Raw genomic sequence first — 20,161 nt, forward strand, 5'->3', positions numbered from 1 at the left:
GAAGAACACACATACCAAGTTTAATCATAATCGGATAAAATGTAAAGCCTGTCTGTGCACATCCACAAACAATTTTATGGCCAAACTGACAGAAGAAAATAAGTTGTCAGCTGATACCGTCTATTTACCATAACATCGGAGAAAATAAATCAAGAATGTCAAACCAACTCTATATAGCCCCATTGTGACGTCATGAGTTATTCTTCTCCTCTCCTACACTCAGCAAGCGGAAAGTTGATTAAACACGCGGCATTACCGAATCAATTTCGACGAGTGAATGAAGTATTGGAAAGTTATTGAATAAAGATGCGAATCACTTAATTGACTGTTATTGTCCCCGAATATAAAGGGGTCCAATTATCACGGACGCCATTTAACCGGCTTTCCACCCGTTAACGAGATATTTACCGTCTCTAATTAATTTCTGCGTTCGTTCGTCAGGAAAGATTAGACGCTCGTGGAACAAAATCCACTACGGTTGATTTGTTTTGCAAAATACCGTCAAGTCAATGTAAAGAAACACAGCACAACAGAGGCATATTATTTTTAAATAAAGTTCTGGTCACCGTAAGATAAAAAATAAAGGAAAATATAATGTTTACCGATTATTCAAGTGATGAGTGTTAAGTTGTCATCTTTAGTCAATTTCATTTTTACAAAAAGATAAAGAGAGGAATTTATGAAACACCCTTTGTTTGAGATTCTAAAAAAAAACTTTTACACACGGAATCTTGAGAAAAATCATTCGATAGCAATAAAAATTATACTATTGCCGAATTGCACTATCGATACTTTGACCTTGATGTTAGACCGGTATCAATACCTTGACTCTGATGTTAACCCCGTACTCAATGTCCAAAACTGTATCGATGCATTGACTACAATCCCTGAATGTTATCGATCCTTTGACTCCAATAATAGACAGGTATCGATACTTTTGAGTCCGATTATGGACCCGATTGACTCCGGTAATGTTTGACCTCGATTATGGCATGGTGTCGATACTTTGACTCCAATGCTGGGCCGGAATCGATCGATATTCGATATCCAATGCTTAATCAATTTCGATATTTTTTTTAATCCGATGCAGGACCGTTATCGATACTCAATCTACTTGGACACCGATGCTAGACCTATATCGACAATTTGGACTCTGATGCTAAACCAGTTTTGATACTTGGACTCCGATGCTGTACCGGTATCGATACTCTGACTCAGATACAGGGTCGGTATCGATACTTGAACTCCGATGGTAGCCCGGTATCGATACTTTTACTCAGATACAGTGCCAGTATCGATAATTTGACTCCAATGCTAGATCGGTATCGATTCTTGAACTCCGATACAGGACCGGTATGGATAATTTGACTTCAAGTATCGGTATCGATACTTATTGTCGGAGTACTTTTACTCAAATGATTGGCCACTATCGATAATTTGACTCCAATGATTGACCTGCACCGATTTGACTCCGATGCTAGACCGATATCTATACTTCGACTTCAATAGTCCAGAATATTCACTCAATCTCAACACCCCAGGATACAATATTTGATCAACTCACCACTTTTCAGTTGTATCAGAGAACGTGTCGGGTCGAGATCATATCACAGTCAGGTCCGCACACACATATCACACTTTACACTACGCGACACACCACTACACGCACAGTCACTGTCACTGCTATAGGTCGGGCCGGGCTGCCATCTCCTTCGGCTCCTTCTGAAACAACACAAACATCAGTCAGACATCAGACAACACGTACATAACTACAACTTGGGTCTAGGTTGGATGATAGAATCTTTTAATATTTCCAAGCTACAACTTCAATATACGGTTTAACAGCCATTGACTAAAATCAATACACCCAAGTTCTTGAGCAAGCTAGTCGCGTTCCTGAGGCAAACTCTATTATCATTAGAGCGCTTTGCAGCGATATAGTGTAAACCCATCTAAAATACGTTATATTTAAGTACAATAACCACACTAAAAAGATATAAGATACATCTACAAAATGTTTAACATTTTAAACAAAATATATTGTCGTGAATGTGAATACAAGTGAAAAGTCTGGACTGATTCCGAATAATTCACAACCACACAGTTTTTTTAGGTTGAAATTTTTAATTATCTACAAGTCCTTTAAAGGGTTAGAATATTTTAGTTTTAGAACCGAGATCAAACCTAAACCTTCGATCATGTGTTACAAAGGAAAGGGTCCTAAACCGGTTTATAAATTTTACTCTTCACGTCTACCTGCAATAGAAAAATAAAAATGATATAAGAAACAAAATTAAACCACATAAACAATATATTCAACTTGCACATTAACTTTAATATCGCTTAATTCCCTTTTTCGATTCAGTGTAAAGTACAACAACAACGAAGGTCAAATGACATACATTATCATTATCGACTGATAAACCCGAAATGGTTAGGCAACGTAACAGATATCTACGACGACCAAAGCCTTTAAACAATACAATATCGCTTCTTTCTTCTGTTCATGTTCTATTTCCCACGAACAATGCTTAATTTCAACGTACGAAAGGTGAAGGTGAAGCAATCAAGGTCATGCCAATTTTTCTTGATGAAACGAATACGACGATACAAAAAGTATTTGGTACTTACAGTATATGGATAGTCATAATTATATGCAAATCCTGTTTAGAATTAGGTAGTTTTAGGTTCAAAGTAGAACCAGGGGAAGACCACGAACTAGATTTTGGGTAGAGGCACAGCCACCAGGTGGCTGTGGTAGAGGTCCAGCAAGACATGAGTTAGGTGAATTGAAGAAGATTCTAAGGACAGAGACAGATAGAGGTGCTGTGTTGTTGAGAAGTATGGACTGGGGTACGAATGACAATGGAAATATGTAAGTTTTAGGTTGGGTTAGGTTAAGTACGAACCGAGGCAGGACTCAAAATTTCAATTGTGCAATCCCTACAAATAATGGGACATTCGTATAACGAAAAAGAACCACTAACACAAATCTTCGGGGGGATATTGACGATGGAGGAAAGTTATCAAAAAAACACAATCGTGGCAGTGTGAGGATATTAAAGCAAGGCCACAAGACCAGGAAAGCGGACCAACCTCGTCACACTGGCCCACATCTGGAGGCCTCGGCGCGACTTTGCCGTGACGGTAGCATATCGTGCCGTGCCGTGTCGTGACGGACTCATCGACGTTTGACAGATCGCTATCACTTAGCCTACTTGCGCGGCATGACTCGTGCCAAGGTCATTTAGCGAATTGTCGAATTACTCTATCCCACAGGTGAAACACTCCAGTAGCAAACCTACAAGCGAATTGCCAACGAGGCCGATGGAAATTCGCTTAGTCTGCAGGTTTGCTGCGGGGTGTTTTATTTTATATAGGTTGGCGTATAGTTTGAAGTTTTCTGTGAATTACCCAGGCATGACATGGGAAGATTGCACGACGTCCAAATTTCACGAGGTCCAATTATATACAGTAAGTCGGTGTCACAACGTCCAATATAAACTATTCGACTGTTGCATGACGTCTAGTCCAAAAGTACAGTAACTACTGCAAGAGTCTTTCTACACGCTTTGGACGTCATGGTGTCGTGCGACAGCGCACTTTATACTCATTGGACGTCGTGAAACAGCTCAAAGCTTATATTTTGGACGTCGGTTTATTTCATTGGACGTCTTGACACTTGGGCGTCGTGCAATGCATCCGCATCACATAGCTAAGATACACCGGTTGTATGATTTTAAGTACCTTTGGTTCAAGTCCCGTTCTAGCCAATAAATCAGGGCCAGCCCCAAGTGAATTTATTACCCCCAACAATCCAAAATCCAAAACTATCACCCCAATCACAAAGTTTCCACACTCCCAACATTAGCAGTCAGTTGGAAACATATCATTACCACGTTGAATTGCCCAATTTGCAGCACGAGTTCAACGTCATCATAACGTGCGTCGACGGTACCCTCCTCATGTATAAATCAAATCCAACACACCCACTGTCATTAATCAACACGATCAGGGCCGGATTTCCCAATAGGCCCAATAGGCCCGGGCCTATGGGCGCTAGCTCCCAGAGGGCGCACGGCCGAGAGGAAACATATGTTTTAATATCTAAAAATAAAATAAATAGCCATAGCTTAACATATTTTGCGAGTTGATAAAAAAAAAAAAAAAAAACTCTTGCCAAATAAAGCATTATAATTTTGAAATTCGTTGGAACAAAAAATTGTTAGAAAATTTAAACTATTTTTCAACATTACGCATCAATTTTGTTAAAACTTTGGTTATACGGGAGTAGACTGTAGGGATGTTGACAAGCGCCCGAGCGGTACGCATAGTATTGCCACTGTAGGCTACTCTTTGAACTGCCACTATGCTGGCTCGGCGCTACTGATCAGAGTGATTAGGGGCGCATGCGTGTTAGACACCGTTACCACCCTCACCTCACAAAAAGAAAATTTATTTAACTAATCTTTTGATCAGTTTACAACAACCTGCAGGGTCAAGTTTAATTATATAATATGTTTTGTTGAATATTAAAAATACGATAAGTTTATCTTTAAAATTCAATAACGAAGAATCATTAATGGCGCCATTTTCTCCTCAGCTCAGACCTGAGGATATTTATGGTTGGCCGGACTATTGCTTTGCAAATATAATCTGGATGCAGTACCACCATAGAATAACCATAAACTCAAGTCAACTTCTTATCATGTTGTTAATTCTAAGTATTGTTTTTCATGTCTAGTTCAAATATGTTGGTGACACTGGAAGTTAGTTTTGACGTAGTTTAGTTTCTATTATTTTAGGGATAGTTCTATGTTGTGTGTTTTAGTTTCTTGTAATATAACCAGGGGACGACCTATTGTTTATGATTTGATCGTTTTATTTTGGACAATAACTTGGCTTAAATAGCTTAAATAAAAAGAATTGTTTTCAGCTAATCCCCAAGGGTGACAAATCTACTAAATGAGTCTGTTTAATCTATGGTATCACGTAGGCCTACTGTTATGGAGTTCATGTTTTGGGGCCTGAAATCGGAATCAATGTACATGCTTTTTTGCAATAATGCTCTGTGGGTTCGATTCTTTTGTTTCAGTCCCACAAGCGTGAGCATTTGCTAAAAGCATAAAATTGCCAAAAGTGTTTAATACGGCATTTTGCTAAGGCTAACCAAGACAATTCTTCAAAAAACTTCTAATGATAAAATTCCGAATAAGATTGGTGTTCAAGCAAATAACTTAGGCCTATTAAATAGGCATGATATAGTTTTTGATAAAGGTTTGTAGGAAAGAAACTGTGACCAGACTAGGGGGCGGAAAAATTATTTGGGCCTAGGGGCGCCAAAATGCTAAATCCGGCCCTGAACACGATGACGATTTGATTCGAAACACGTCCTCGACTACGTTGACAGAGCTGAGCTAGCTGGGACTGGGCGTAAACTATGCTATGTAGGCTAAACACGAGTTATATAACACAACAATTCCCATTCTAAGGAGCAGAGAAAAAAAATATAGTGATATAACATAAGATAGGGGGATATTCTTATTCTTAAGGAAAGTGATAATTTTTTCGAGATTTGTCTACAACAGCGTCCTAGATGGTTCCCTCCACGAGGTTAAAATATACAACTAAGTTCTGTTTTCGAGGAAAAAATAAGAACAACCTGGAACCCCATAGAAAATTGTCGAACCTTTTTCGTTAATTACCACTGTTTTATAAGGTTGAAATGTTATAATTGTAAACAATAACTGTTTAGCATTAGGTTATTTTAGGCTGGGTTGGTTTAAGTTAGAATCCAGACAAGCCATAAAACTTCAATTAATTGTGTATTATTACATACGGATTATACAGGGTGTCCCGTAACTCTCTGGACACATGTATATAGCGCAACATTAACGGTTTTTATGAGTTTTTAGTATAACTTTAAACGAAAATATTTCTGAAGAAGATAAACATATTTGCAAAATCTCAACAATGTATCTCAAACAGTTTAGGAGTAATCATTTTTTTTTGTAAAAAAACATATATAAATACAGACATACGGTAAACTAGGCACCACTAACCCATGATTCTATGGTGAAATGTGTTTGTCTTGACCTAAGCAATAACGCTATATACATGTGTCCAGAGAGTTACGGGACACCCTTATAATGGTAATAAATCGATGGGAAAGGTCCAAAATACCTTTTGGTTTCAATCCATCTGGCCTAGCCCAAAACTGCTTGTTTAGCTCAATTATTTACTGTAGTTGCAATAATATCCATAACATCACAATTAAACTCCCAATTAAACCTAAAATACACAAGCTGTTCAGCTGTTATAGTTTTATTTTACGCAAAACAATACAAAATACTTCGTCTATGTTATAACACAAGACATGAAACCATAGAGCACATAATATTCCATAACATTCAATTTGCATGAAAAATACAGAAAAACATGACACAAATTTTTCAACAAAATTAGAATGCTACTTGCATTATTCAAAGGCAATAGCTATGCCTGACTCTCTACAAGGCACTTGGCATAAAATAACCGTAGAATTATCCAATGAAAAAACCCAGACGCTATATTGAAGACGATCCCCTCCTATATAACAATATCATCCAGGTCTGATATTACCTTGGAACAAGGCCAAAGCCAAGTGTACGCTGCGAGTTTTGTGATAAGGGAGAAACTTCGCCCTTCTATTGTATATGACAAATTTAAATATTGTAACAATATATTTTATAACATAGTCGTGATGATTTTCGCATTGGAGTTTTACCACAGTACCTCCCAATTTTTACTTTCTCCACCAATATGAAGAAAGTATTATTTTCGTAAAAAATTCGAGATTTGAGTTTTGAGTGGATATCCGTTTTGGGTCCCCCTTGAACCAAAAAAGTGGTTTTCGAAGTGTTGTTTGTGTGTGCGTGTTGAGCCGCTTAGGCTTCCATAACCCGAAATAAAACCAGTGGAACTTTAAGAGAGTTAAGAGAGTCATTAGAAATATCATATTTATTAACACATCCTAGTTTCCTTTTTTTTTTGGTAAATATTTACATGAGAAAAACTACAGTTATAACCCTATACATTGTAACATTAAATGAAAGTTTCTGTGTAAGAAGTACAATCAAACCTGACTCGGTTCCAAAATTTTAGAGGTACAAATTCTAGGAAAGACATATGACCTTAGTTAGGTTAACTTGGACCTAGCCTAATTGTAGGCTAATAATATTTCTGGAAAGACTCGAGACAAATTGTTAGAGAACAAGTTTTAAATAATGGAAAAATAAATCAGATTCAAACAATAGAACAAGAAAGGTAAAATTCAAAATGTGTATTAAAAATGATATTTCTAATGACTGTTGTTTAATTTACTGTGTTCCGACTCTCACACATATACTCTTTTAAAGTTCCACTGGTTTTACCCCAGTACAGATCTTACTTTTTTTTCGGGTTATGGAAGCCTAAGCGGCTCAGTGTGTGTCTGTATGTGTGAATGTGTACAGAGCTACAGACGACACCTGTGGTCCAATTTTTATCAAATTTGGTGTGTAAGTACTACACAACCATGGTATCTCATACGACTAAAACAAGTACCATCTCAATATTGAGAAATAACGTTCCAATCAAGGAACTGCGTCTAGTTTCACTCTACTTAATAAATTAAAACTGATCTTGCAAATATACAACAACTATTCAAAAGAAATTAATTTTAAACGTATTTTATCGAGGTAGCAGTGCTGACTTCATGTAAAATTTACAAACAGGTGTATTAAAATATTATACAATACTAGGGAATAGTTTCAACAGTCAATATAGATTTTGAACCTCCGACACTCATTGTTTTGACAGCATTTCGAACGCAGGGACAGCGAGAACAATGAATGATTTAACGGTTTTTAGAGTGATGAACAGAAGACTAATAGGTTTAGCAATCGGTTTGTATCAGCAATGTTGGCTTTGAATCGTGTTAAAACCACGACCCAAATAACTGTGAGTACCAGAAGTATAATAACACTTTTTTGTGGTACTATTTTAATAACTGGATTCATGAAATTTGGCGTAAAATATTCAAAATAGCCGCCATTTTGAAAAAGTTTTAGAGTTTTTATTCTCATTCCACACAAAGTTAGTGGTCCATAAGATGAACATTTTGGCAGAATCTCAATTTTGTACCTCAAACCGTTAAGTAGTTATATGTAATAAAAAAAAAACACATACAAACAAACGAAAGCTATACCAAACAAGACATCACAAACGTTAACCAACTCTTTGCTTATTTCGACCCCAAGAATCAAACCTTTTAGCGAATTTTCCATATAGTGAATAAGCTATTACCGTAGTACTCATGGTAAGACCTGGACGCGGGACCGATTTTTTTTTCGTTTTGAGGTCCCTAGAGGCCAAAAACACCATCCGTTCAAATTCATATATATATTTATATATTTATATATATATGTGTCCGTCAGCACGATAACTCAAGCAAAAATGATCCGATTTTGATGAAATTTGGTACAAACGTGTAAACCTACGTTTATTTGAACGTACTCGTTAAACTATTTCTACTTAAATGGGGAATAAATGTGATATTTATAAGGAGGCATTTTAGTGTAAATCCAATCAGACAAATGGAAATTCGCTAAGTCTGCAGGTTTGCTGCGGCGAGGGTATTTTTGAACACCCTGTAGATGGGATTTCTACTTCAGTGTAAAGTCAATGATGGATGTAAACCCACCCATATACCAAACTCGTATTCCTACATCTTAGAACCAACCCTTTTCAATCACAGTCTAATTTTTCCTCAGTCTTGTTGCCTGTAGTACTACACTGGGGGTGGCAGTGGGGGCGGCAACATTCTCGGAGTTCCTTATCTGCCGCCGCCCATAGTAGTACAGTCCCATATCGATCCACCAGACTGTACCGCGTACCGCACCCTCAAATTTCCGTCCTTAAAAACCCAAGGGATCGAAACGACATTATCGTGGTTTGAGAAATCGACACCATAAACGTCTCAGCTTGTGTTTTACAGATGGGTTGGGATTGAAATGCATATTCTCACATTGTTTTGCATTTACGTTTGTGATTACCCATGAAGATTTTTGCGATCTCGTAAAAGTATTAATTTATATTCTAAATCATATATTGCACTGTATTTACTACCAATGGTACTGCACGATTCGCAACAGAGTATGTTATAACTGGACCATAAAATGCTACAGTAGAACCTTGTTATTAGACTTGTTATCAAGGTTGAATTCTTATCGAGGTTAGCAATAACAATTGATTAGGGGTAAAATAAAAAGGTTTTAAAACGACACTTGTTTAACAAATGTCAGTTGTTATCGAGGTTCCACTTTATTTTAAACCATTTGAAAGAACATTGGGAAGGCCTTTACGTTCAAAAACCAAATGAGAAATCACGTCATATACAGCAAAGAGTTCAATACAAACCAAAATTAGTTATATTTTGGAAATATTAATTAATTACATCAGTAAAATTTTGAAGTGGCATACGAAGGTCGTACTTGCAAGGGAACTTACTCTTGGCGAGCTTTCAATATACAATTTAATATTTACTTCAATGAAACCCAAGGTGTACGTACTAATGCAACACAAGATAATTATTTTACATTTTAATCAACAACGGTAAAACTTGACTTCATAGTTTCGTAGTTATTAAAATAACATTTTTTTACTAACTTACCGAAAAAATTTTTTACATGTTATTTGGCAACATACGTCAAAGACATTATGTAGGCCTATACTGAAACCTACAGTAAGTAGCACCTAGATAATAATCAGTTTATTATCGAACCATTATCATCAAACTGTTATATAGGTTGGTAATATAACACTACCCTATGTTGGGAGTGAACTGGTCTTGTGAAGCCTTCGGTCTCCGAAATCCCGGGTTCAAATCCCGCAAATCACCAATTTATTTTATCGATGCCTCAACCTTCTAGGTCCATCCTGAAGTTATGAGAAAATGTTCCGAAAACCCTATGACCCAGGATGTGAATGTGGGGGAATGGAATACTAATACTACATACGCGAGTGTCGTAATAGTAAACTTTCTTGCTTATACACATTCTCAGTTAGCACAATGCTGAGTAGACAGCACTGAATAATCAACAGTATAGTTACTACGGTATGTAATATGACGCTTTAAACAACAGCCATGTAACTTAATATATCTTTTACAAAGCAACTGCGGGACTTACTGTATTGTATACATCATATCTTTAAAATGCCCTGCCACGTAATTTGGAGGTTTATAAACTTGTTATAAAAGCGGTACAACGTCTGGGCAAGATAATAGAAGCCGTCACGCGAGAATTAATGATCCATCGAGCAGCCTATTGGAGCGTCAATGGGATGTGAGCAGTGGTGTTTAGGGACATTGTTCTAGTTTATATCTTTACCAATAATTACATCGGTTAAAAATATCCCAATTGGCGCAGTCTTTGACGAGATTATGTTAGCCATTCAAAACGATGTACTAATTATTAAGGCTACTTGATGCGTCATCTAGCAGTACACTGATAGATATTGTGTCTTGTAAGTTAAATTGAACTGTAACATATTTCTCTTGCATTTTTTGCTCTAAGTTTTTTGAAGATTCTTTTCCAAATTACCCTGAATCTGAACACCTGGAAATGTTAGATGGCAGGTTTTTTTTCGGACAATGTAACAACCGACAGAGTTGAAACTTAAACAATGAGGCATATAGCCAATGATCACGCTTAACAAGCATTTCAAGGAAGGTTTTCCCGACTCTACAACCCAAAATAAAGCAGTAGGCCTACACTTGGATCAAACGAATTAAAGAGCTATGAATTTGAATTTATAACTAACAAGACCAACGTGTATGCAAACCAATATTATTCTTTATTGGAATTCAAACAATTAATTGACACTTGGTCACACATAGAGTAGTACCTGAAGGTAAACATGTAGTTTGTTTACAGTTTTCAAACGTTTTATGATTATATAATATATTACCCGCGGAGCTTGTGGCTAGGAGTTAAAAAGTATTCATAATTATTTGGTCTTTTCAGAGACACGAAGTGAACCCTTACAAGGTGATGTCATGCCTAGGATATTTGACTAGTCTAATGGTCTAAACGGTCTACCCCCAATACCAGTAGTGGTAAACCTTCAAGCGAAAACAGTCCAATACTGTAGTTCTGAACTCGAATGGCAGTCTGCAAATGGATCTACGGTATTTTTATAAGTAGGCTACTGAGTAATTATAGTCTGTATAAAGGAACCTGTCTCCAGACCCTCCAGTAAACCTTGGACTAATTGTTTACGGCCCGGGCCAGTCCCAGGTAGTCAGAGTCATGAGACAGGTTCCGCCATACAGACTATAGTCAAGTTATGATGTATGACGTCACGTCAGGTGTGTAGTGTTTGGTGGGCGAGCTGTGATTGTGTGTGTGACGTGTGGGCGTATGCGCGTGTGGGCGTGTTGCAGGAAGGGTGTATACGCTACACGCACAACTGTCCCTCACTAACCAACTGTGACTAGTGAAAGTGTAAACTTTCATTTAGCGCTTCGCACGCAGTTCAATTCTCTGTTTGAAAGATTTGACGTGTTATACCAACCAGCAATGGTTTATAGTTATACGGATTGATTGCTAATACATCTCATAGTGACACCGCCTAATACGTGTAAATCCACGAAACTGCAAATTAAAAACCTAATTACCGAATACCTGGTTTCTATAGTCTGTATGATGAAACCTGCCTCCTCACCCTCCATCGAAATTGGGTCTAAAATTGCAAACGACACCCTCTTTTGTTGACCTTATAAATAAAGGTCATCAGTAATCTACTAATTAACTAACTGTTTAGCTTACTGAGGATGAGTAGGAGGAGGAGGAAGAGGAGATAGAGGAAGAGGAGGAGAAGGACGAAGAGGAGGAGAAAGAGAAGAAGAAGAAAAATAAGAAGATAACTACAATTAGATCATTGGGCCATTAGTCATTAGGTCATTAGCCTTAAAAAATATATAAAGGGCACGCGATGAAGTAATACACGTGTTATTCTCTGGACATGGTGTGGTGGATGGCACTTTCAAACTACTGTATTGTAACTTTACCATCATGACCAACGATGTCATGGCCTTGGAGCCAATGATGTCAAATTTTAAAATCTTTAACCTTCATGATATGAGCAACAGTGTGTGCAATAATGAGCATTATTTTTTTAAATTCTATTATTAGTTAGGTTCCCTAAATTAGTATCACCGGCCCGAACCCCATTTTTACCACAAACCTTACCACTTTCTAAACTTCTCTATAGATGACAGTGGTTTCACTCAGCTACCGTCCAAGATGGTTTATTTAGTACAGTCAAATTTGGTACTACAATTTCTACAAAATTAACCAGCAGTTGAGTTCTGGTCCTCACTACAGTCCTCAGTCAAAAAACAGGTTTGTCGCTTTCAATTGGGAACCAGCTTGTATCTTGTTTAGTAATAGCCAAGGCCCGCATCCTCTATTGTAACGCATATTAAAACGATTAAAACCCGTTACAACGTCGCATTGCCCACCTGTCGCTTTCTAATGCATTCTCGGTCAAAATGTCCTTAACTTTGAAAAATGATACAGTAGTTTACGCAACGATCGCGTAAAGATAGTGTTAACGACACGAGTAGAAATTTAAGTTCTTGGCGATTACCTTAAAAACTTCTAAGTGTCGTTTAACACTATTTACGTGAATTTCGTACACTACTGTACCTACGACAGTTTTTTTATCACACACAATCACTTCTCACAACTTCTAGAGGTTATGTTATCGTTTATAACCTCTTATTGCCCCTGACAGTGATGCAACGACTCATTGTACCAACCACTAATTCCACCACTCAATTAAATTGGTCTTAACAGCTGATTAGTCGTTCGAAGCATCCATTCTCCAAATCCTTGAACCTCATTGGTCTGTTTCACATTATTTTAATTGTAATAAAATACTACTACTACGAATAAACGTAAAAATAGTATTTGATGGAACCGTGCTGGTGTATGTAAAACTATGGAAGAAGTTAAAATTATTTGTTAATATAATTTGACCACCTAATGCCACTTTATTATGCTAACGACACATTGACAGTAAGCCTTGACTGCCCACATGATTAACACAGCTGTTGGGTTTATTATGCAATATCATCAGCTGTTAATTCCAAGGTGACGACTAATGCCACTACAATAGTAACTTTCCCCACGCATGATGTGCTGTTAGATGTTGTCAACAGCCATCACCTCACTTTGGCAAATCATTTGTTTCGCAACAAAGAAAGGTTTGGAAAAGTTTCGTAATTGCCCATCTCGGGGCAAGATGTTTGTTTACGAGCAAGGCAAAGCCTAGCGCTATTTTCGATAACAGCTGATATCAAAGATTCTAATTTAAAGCAAGGGGAAAACAGTCAGCTGATTTCTCTTGCTCTAAATTTACTTTGTGCCCTCAAATCAGTTCTCCACTTGTCTGCTACGCAACCTAGTGTATGTTTACAATTTATTCCTAATTGAAATTAGCTTTTTACTATTTAACAATACAAATGTGAACGGAAATATACAATAGCTTTTCTGTCTTTTAACTTCTAGTGCGTATTTACTGCACATTGAACGTAACCTTGAACTTGAACTTCTAATTACATTGGTACGTAAGTTTGCCTGATCGTTTGCTATGATACCTTTTTTGCTCTGATTTTATATTAAATAATGTTCATATATATTAGAGAATATAATAGTCTACCTTTAATTCCACTGAGGTGTGGTATTCTGTATGTATTTTTGAGTCGTGGTAAGAAGTACAGTGCACAACTTGTACCAAAAGTTATTTCCCGGCACTTGCTCAAATTTTTAAGGATGTATTTTTTTACATGTTGAGTTTCAAGCGTCAAGAATATTCGTTCAAAAACATGAACCTCTTCGTGGGACACCCCATATAACATTGAACCTGTCACTACGGTCACTGTTGAAGAGACGTGCGTCAGACGGGTTTGTCAAGAGAAGAGATGACAATGGCAGAGGTAGAGCAATGAGAAGGTCGTTGACCTGTCCCATCGTCTCGTCGATCTGTTAGACTAGACCAATAGTCTTTCGTCTCAACTATAATTAGGAGTCAAATAGTTTGCCACAGATTGATTTTAGAGACGTCAGAAGTTCCAACCGCTATCAAAAACGTACGCCTTTATATAAGTGAAGTAATTATTGCTGTATGTTGAATTTAAGATGTTTAACATATTGAGACCATTGCGAGTTTTCCGTACTGTTTTAGATTCCGTTCAACCACAGGGTGTAAAGAGATCAGCGAAGAAATCAAAACACGGAGATGCAAGAGCGAGGAAATGTCTAAATCGATTGGCGACAGCTGTCGCTCGGGCTGCGGCGTTGCTTCCTTCCTATCTTGTACCTTCGCAAATTTGGTTTGATCAAACTATTTCATCCAATAGACACGTTTACCCTTCTACTGACTGATTAAACTCGAATACTGTACAACCACAGACACGTTTCCATTGTCTTTCTATAAATTATTGATCAAACTCAAACTCCGTCTATCTTTGCATCTGCGATTGGATCAAAAAAGTTAATTCGTACAACAATAGACACGTTTGCCTTTCTTCTATTAGTCAAACTCAAATTCCGTACAAACGTTGCTTATCTGCGATTAGATCAAAGAAGTTAATTCACCCAACAAATATAATTTTACAACTACAGTTTGATCAAAACGTAATTAATCAATTTGTTGAAATAGATATCTTCGCGACATTAAGACCAGTCAGTGTAGATCAGTCTTACATCAAACAAGTCCCCGGATTTCAGCTGTGGTGAATTCAAACTCATTCATTTATTTCAAATATGCCTACATTTATTCAAAACATCACATTGATCAATCATATTGAACATTACATGTTTTAGCGAATTTCCCATATAGGGAATAAGCTATTTTCTTTTCTGATGTTTGATCAAACATTTTTATCAACACACCAAAGAGTGCCGTTATACCTCCTAAACAACCGTTGAACAAATCTTCAAGATCATTATCTTAAGATTCACGGCCACGCTTGAATACGCTTGGACATACGTGTCTCGTTTGACAAAAATAGAGGTTCGATCATACCTTTCTTACAAATAATCTTTGCTATTTTTTATGCATACATACCTAAACTGTTTACCATCTCATTTACACATTATGACATAACATGGATTAGTTTTTACACTGTGCAAAAACCCCTCAGCTCATTAGAACCATAAACTAATAAACGTGGTAAGAAGACGAGTTTAATTGCAAGCAGACTATTTACACACATGTTAACTTTATTGTCTCTCTGATAAGAGATACTGAGGTCTTTGTTCTTATCAAGCTCCGTGCTGACTTTAAAATTCAGGTCGAAAAAGGTAGAAAGATCTTCCCGGAAATATTAAACTTAAACGAAACCCATCTGGCCTTAGATTTTTGATTGAAGATTTTTAACAACAACGCTTGGTTCTAAGAAAATTTTGAAGGGAATCCTTTAGTTGAGAAGGACCCTCAGGGATTATTCAATCAGAATCAACCAAGGTCAAATCACTTTGCTTGATCATCGGCAGCCCTAAATACAGTGGAAATTTAATCATAAATTGTCTTTTCTTTGAATCTAAAAATCTCGGAGGACGGACCGGACGGAGGGACATTGGAGACGGTTCGGTGTGATTGAGCTAAATAGCCCACTTCCTACTGTCCGTAACTAGAAAATTGCCGCAACTACCGCAACCTAAACCTTGCACAATGCATTGCATACAGGCGCTCAAACTTGCAAACCTTGTACAATCTATTGCATACAGGCGCTGAAACTTGCAAACTTTGCATACAGGCGCTCAATCTTGCAAATCTTGCACAATACATTGCATACAGGCGCTGAAACTTGTAAACATTGAACAATACATTGCATACAGGCGCTCAAACTTGCAAACATTGCACAATGCATTGCATACAGGCGCTGAAACTTGCAAACCTTGCACAATACATTGCATACAGACGCTCAAACTTGCACACATTGCACAATGCATTGCATACAGGCGCTAAACTTGCAAACCTTGCTCAATGCATTGCATACAGGCGCTCAAACTTGCAAACCTTGGACAATGCATTGCATACAGGCGCTCAAACTTGCAACCATTGCACGATGCATTGCATACAGGCACTCAAACTTGCAAACATTGCACAATGCATTTGCATACAGCCGCTAAAGTGAACTATAGATTTTTAAGAAGAGCTGCAACAAGATTCTATGTGTATTTTGGCGCCTTAGACGTTATGTCTGTAAAATCTGTGAAGAAATAGGTACACCTTTGGACTGAATGATGGTATAAACTAACTGAAGGGTGAAAATAGCCTAGGTTTCCATCCTAATGGGCAAACAGACATATACGTAAGTAACTGTCCTGTTCTGAATCAAGACCACGCTAGAGTACAAGAGGCCTACGTGTCGCGCTTGACAAAAATACTAGAGGACCTTTCATAGTCTTAACAAATAATCATCAATATTTTTTATACACGCAAAGGTAAAAACAAACCAAACGGTATGTAAGACGGTACTTAAAAGATTAAAAACATTAAAGGGGTTCAGAGAATTATTCACAGGAAAAGAAAATCACATCATTTTCCGGTTCAGCGAGATATTTGATACATTTTGAAAAAATATAGTAAAAAGTGTTACTTCAAGATAGTTTATTCTTACCAACCTATCCTACTTACTATACTTACTAAGAGGGTCAGTAGAGAGGAACTAGATTTACCTGAAACAAAAATATATTTTACCAAAAATTATATTTAGTTGTTCTAGATCACCAAACTTTAGCAACAATACTAATAATCAATCAAAAATTTAAAAAATCTAGAATGGGTTAAAGTAAAGAAAACATCTTTGAAAGAGCTGTACAGCACTGTAGAGCTGTAAAACAGCTGTACGATCAGCTGTTTTTTAAAACTAGCACAACTCTCACAGCTTACAATTTACAAACCGTCAAAAAGCTTCGACTTCTCATGATCGAAACCGGCAACCTCCTGATAACAAATCAGACACAGCTGATATATCCAACCAGCTAATCAGCTGATACGTTTTTCCACGCATTCTTGCAATTAGCATCAAACAGCTGACGACATGATTTTTCGCTGAACACAGCAGTTGTATTGTCTTATCGTAGTTTGACAAACAAACCTTGACTGCGAAATAACCTGACTTTAAATCCATGGTATTTCAACAACTTTGCAAACGTTGATCTGTTGGACGGGTTAAACCAATGGGTTTGGGCCATTACGTGCAAAATTTAACATATTTTAACCCACTTCTTAAAATTAGGTAGGTTAGTATTAATTTTAAATATGTAAACCCCATACATTAAATTAAATGAGTCAAGTTTTAAAATCACTTTGTATAAGTATTGAACCACGTCTATTAAGTCTTTACCCAGATGTCTTCTAAAATAAAAATAAACATCTTTATTGCAACTTTTATTATTGCAGGTAACTTTTACTGTATTGCAAAACCCACTATTCTTCGATGATTTTTACTCATTCCCAAGAAAACTGTAAGTAGCCATTTAAAATATATATTTTTTTTAGTATGTCGGTATTTGTTTGTAGTTATTTGTTTTGACTCATCTCTGCTTTCACTTGATTTTGCGTGTTATTTCTTGTTGTAGACTGCATGTCTATAGTATTTTCACTTATTTTGCAATTCATACTGAGGGAAATCGTCGTTTCCTCATTGCATGGTTTGCTTGAACTTCAAATATTGAACTCTTTAGAGAAGATACTTGGCGACTTGAAGAGCAAGTCCCAAGAGACATGTTGCCGCCATATATTTTCCAAGACAATAAATGAGAGAGCAATATATTGCCGTAACTGCCGTTTGGAGCGGACCAGAGGCAGTTAAGAGTTTGTCACTGAAGCAGCACGACTCAGGATGACGTCACATCACCACAGCATACAGCACGTGTAGTAGATGGCCAAACGACCGAATGCAGACTAAACTTATGTAAAAATGGACCTCTAAACCCCGTTAAGACTAAGTTGAATTGGGGAGCAAACTGGGTCTATAGTCTGTATAATACAACTTGTCACCGATCCGTCTATCTGAGGACTGGCCAATGCTTTAAGACATACAGAACGCCCAAGTAGACGAAGTTCCATCATTCAGCCTATAGTAGAAGAGCGCAAGAATTCGGTCACCTATGTTTAAAGATTCTCTGGGTCTACAGTCTGTATAATAAAACCTGTCTACCTGAGGACTGAACAACACTTTAAGATAGCATAACGACCAAGTAGACGCAGTTCCATCATACAGTCTATAGTGGAAGAGCGCAGGAATTCGACCACCTATTTTTGAAGGTTCTCTGGGTCTACAGTCTGTATAATAAAACCTGTCTACCTGAGGACTGACCAATGCTCAGTCAGGACATGCAGAAGGCCCAAGACGAAGTGCCATAAGACAAATTGCATCATACAGCATATAGTGGAAGAGCGCAGGAATTCGGCCACCTATGTCCCAGGTTCAAATCCCGCCAATCACCAATGGATTTTATCTAAGTGATTATGTCGCAACGCTCTAGGATTAGCCGTAATGTGTTAAAGTATAACAGTTCCGGGCCCTAGCTTTTTCACCTAGGATGTGAATTTGGGACAAAACCCAACTTTGTTGAATTAGTGCTTCCCCATTCCAAGGGTGAGATGGGGCATAACTTGTGTTAATTTATCCTGGGGTTACCGTACCGCGCTTTTCCCTATTGTAACCTGCGCCCCTTTGTACGAGTAGCTTATGTTGCTTAACGTTAAAAAAGTTGACGATCACTTTAGTAAATACAACTTAAATAATAAATGCAAATGATAAAAGGAAATTCAAGAGGTATTATGCAATATTATTTTTAATTAGAGGAGAAATAGAGAAGTGGCATTATACAGTTGAACCTCGATAACAAGACTCTCATGGGCATTATTAAACAAGATTTGTTATCAAGGAACGTTGACTTCTTATCGAGAGGTTTCAATAACATGTGATTAGGGGGTAGAATAAATTCCAGAGGATTAGAAAATATCACTTTATGAAGGGTGACTTGTTATCGGCGGTTTTGTTATCGAGGATTCATTGTATCTTTGTTATAAGGGAAAAGCTGATTGGAAAAAACATTTATCATACTAGGTTAAGCATTCATGTAACAATAAGTAATTAACTGAATAAGAGTTTCGTAAAACAGTTTTGTCAATTTTACAGGTTTTGATGCTTGGGTCAACAATAATAGTGTTCATATAAGGACGTTGGACAAGAAAACTACAAGATAATTTTAAAATCTAGTGGATTTTGAATAATCTAGAAACTAACATATACACTGAACAGTATCAATGCTAAACAAATTTACAGTATGCATCTAATATACTCATTGCATTAGTAATCTAATCAAAATTGTAAATCAATAATCAATGTTTACATTTGAGTTGATTGACGTCTTAGTGAGTTATGTATTGAAGAAGTAATTCTTAAATCGATTAGTTTTTTCCTAATTATAGTCGATTACTCGACAATGTCATGGTCGTAAGAAATCTATACGTTTTAGGAAAAAATATATAACAATACGATATCGACAAGTTTAGAGGGCAATCCAAACTATCATCACACACTTTTGTGTGCCACCTATGGATTTAGCATCGAAAATGTGATGTCTTAAAAAAACCTCCCGTTATAGATGATTAACCCTTTGAAAAATACCCTTAAAAAGTAACCTGTGTTTTCTAAACAGTGAAAATGATTAGGTTATCTCTAAACTCACCTTCTGATTGAGCCAAAACGTCAGCAACTTATATCCACAAATGTACACAAATAACCTACGTCAAACAAACCGTCACTTGATCTATAAAAGTATAAAATTTGGAAAATCCCTCACTTCACTACACCTCGGCCCGCCCCTAGTGACACGGTGGAACGAAATTCTACAGCGAACTGAAGATTTCTCATTTCTCTGTTTCTCAGTTCAGTTCAGATCCTGCCCGCAGCCGCAACACGTAGCGACGGTGGCGCGCCGACGGCAAACTCGGGAACTAACTCAACAACCGCTAGAAACCTACCGCAATCGTACAATCGAATCGCCAGTGAAAATATATCAAATTGTAAAACCTCGATAACAAGTCGTCC

The 20,161-nt window shown here is 37.2% G+C and overlaps 1 protein-coding gene across 1 annotated transcript in view; it reads right to left on the reverse strand.

The window, feature by feature from the left end:
* LOC128993355 (FERM, ARHGEF and pleckstrin domain-containing protein 1-like) overlaps positions 1-19,945 on the reverse strand; it is an 80,780-nt gene extending 60,835 nt beyond the window's left edge. The window contains exons 1-2 of the mRNA XM_054417201.1: positions 19,800-19,945; positions 1,565-1,722 (exon numbers count right to left, since the gene is read on the reverse strand). The gene's annotated coding sequence lies outside the window, so the exon portion shown is untranslated. The remainder of the gene's footprint in view (positions 1-1,564; positions 1,723-19,799) is intronic.
* Positions 19,946-20,161: the final 216 nt, after the last annotated feature.

Source organism: Macrosteles quadrilineatus, unplaced genomic scaffold, assembly GCF_028750875.1.
Source record: "Macrosteles quadrilineatus isolate MER2022 unplaced genomic scaffold, UCM_ALF_1.0 Scaffold_4__1_contigs__length_99947679, whole genome shotgun sequence".
NCBI lineage: Eukaryota > Metazoa > Arthropoda > Insecta > Hemiptera > Cicadellidae > Macrosteles > Macrosteles quadrilineatus.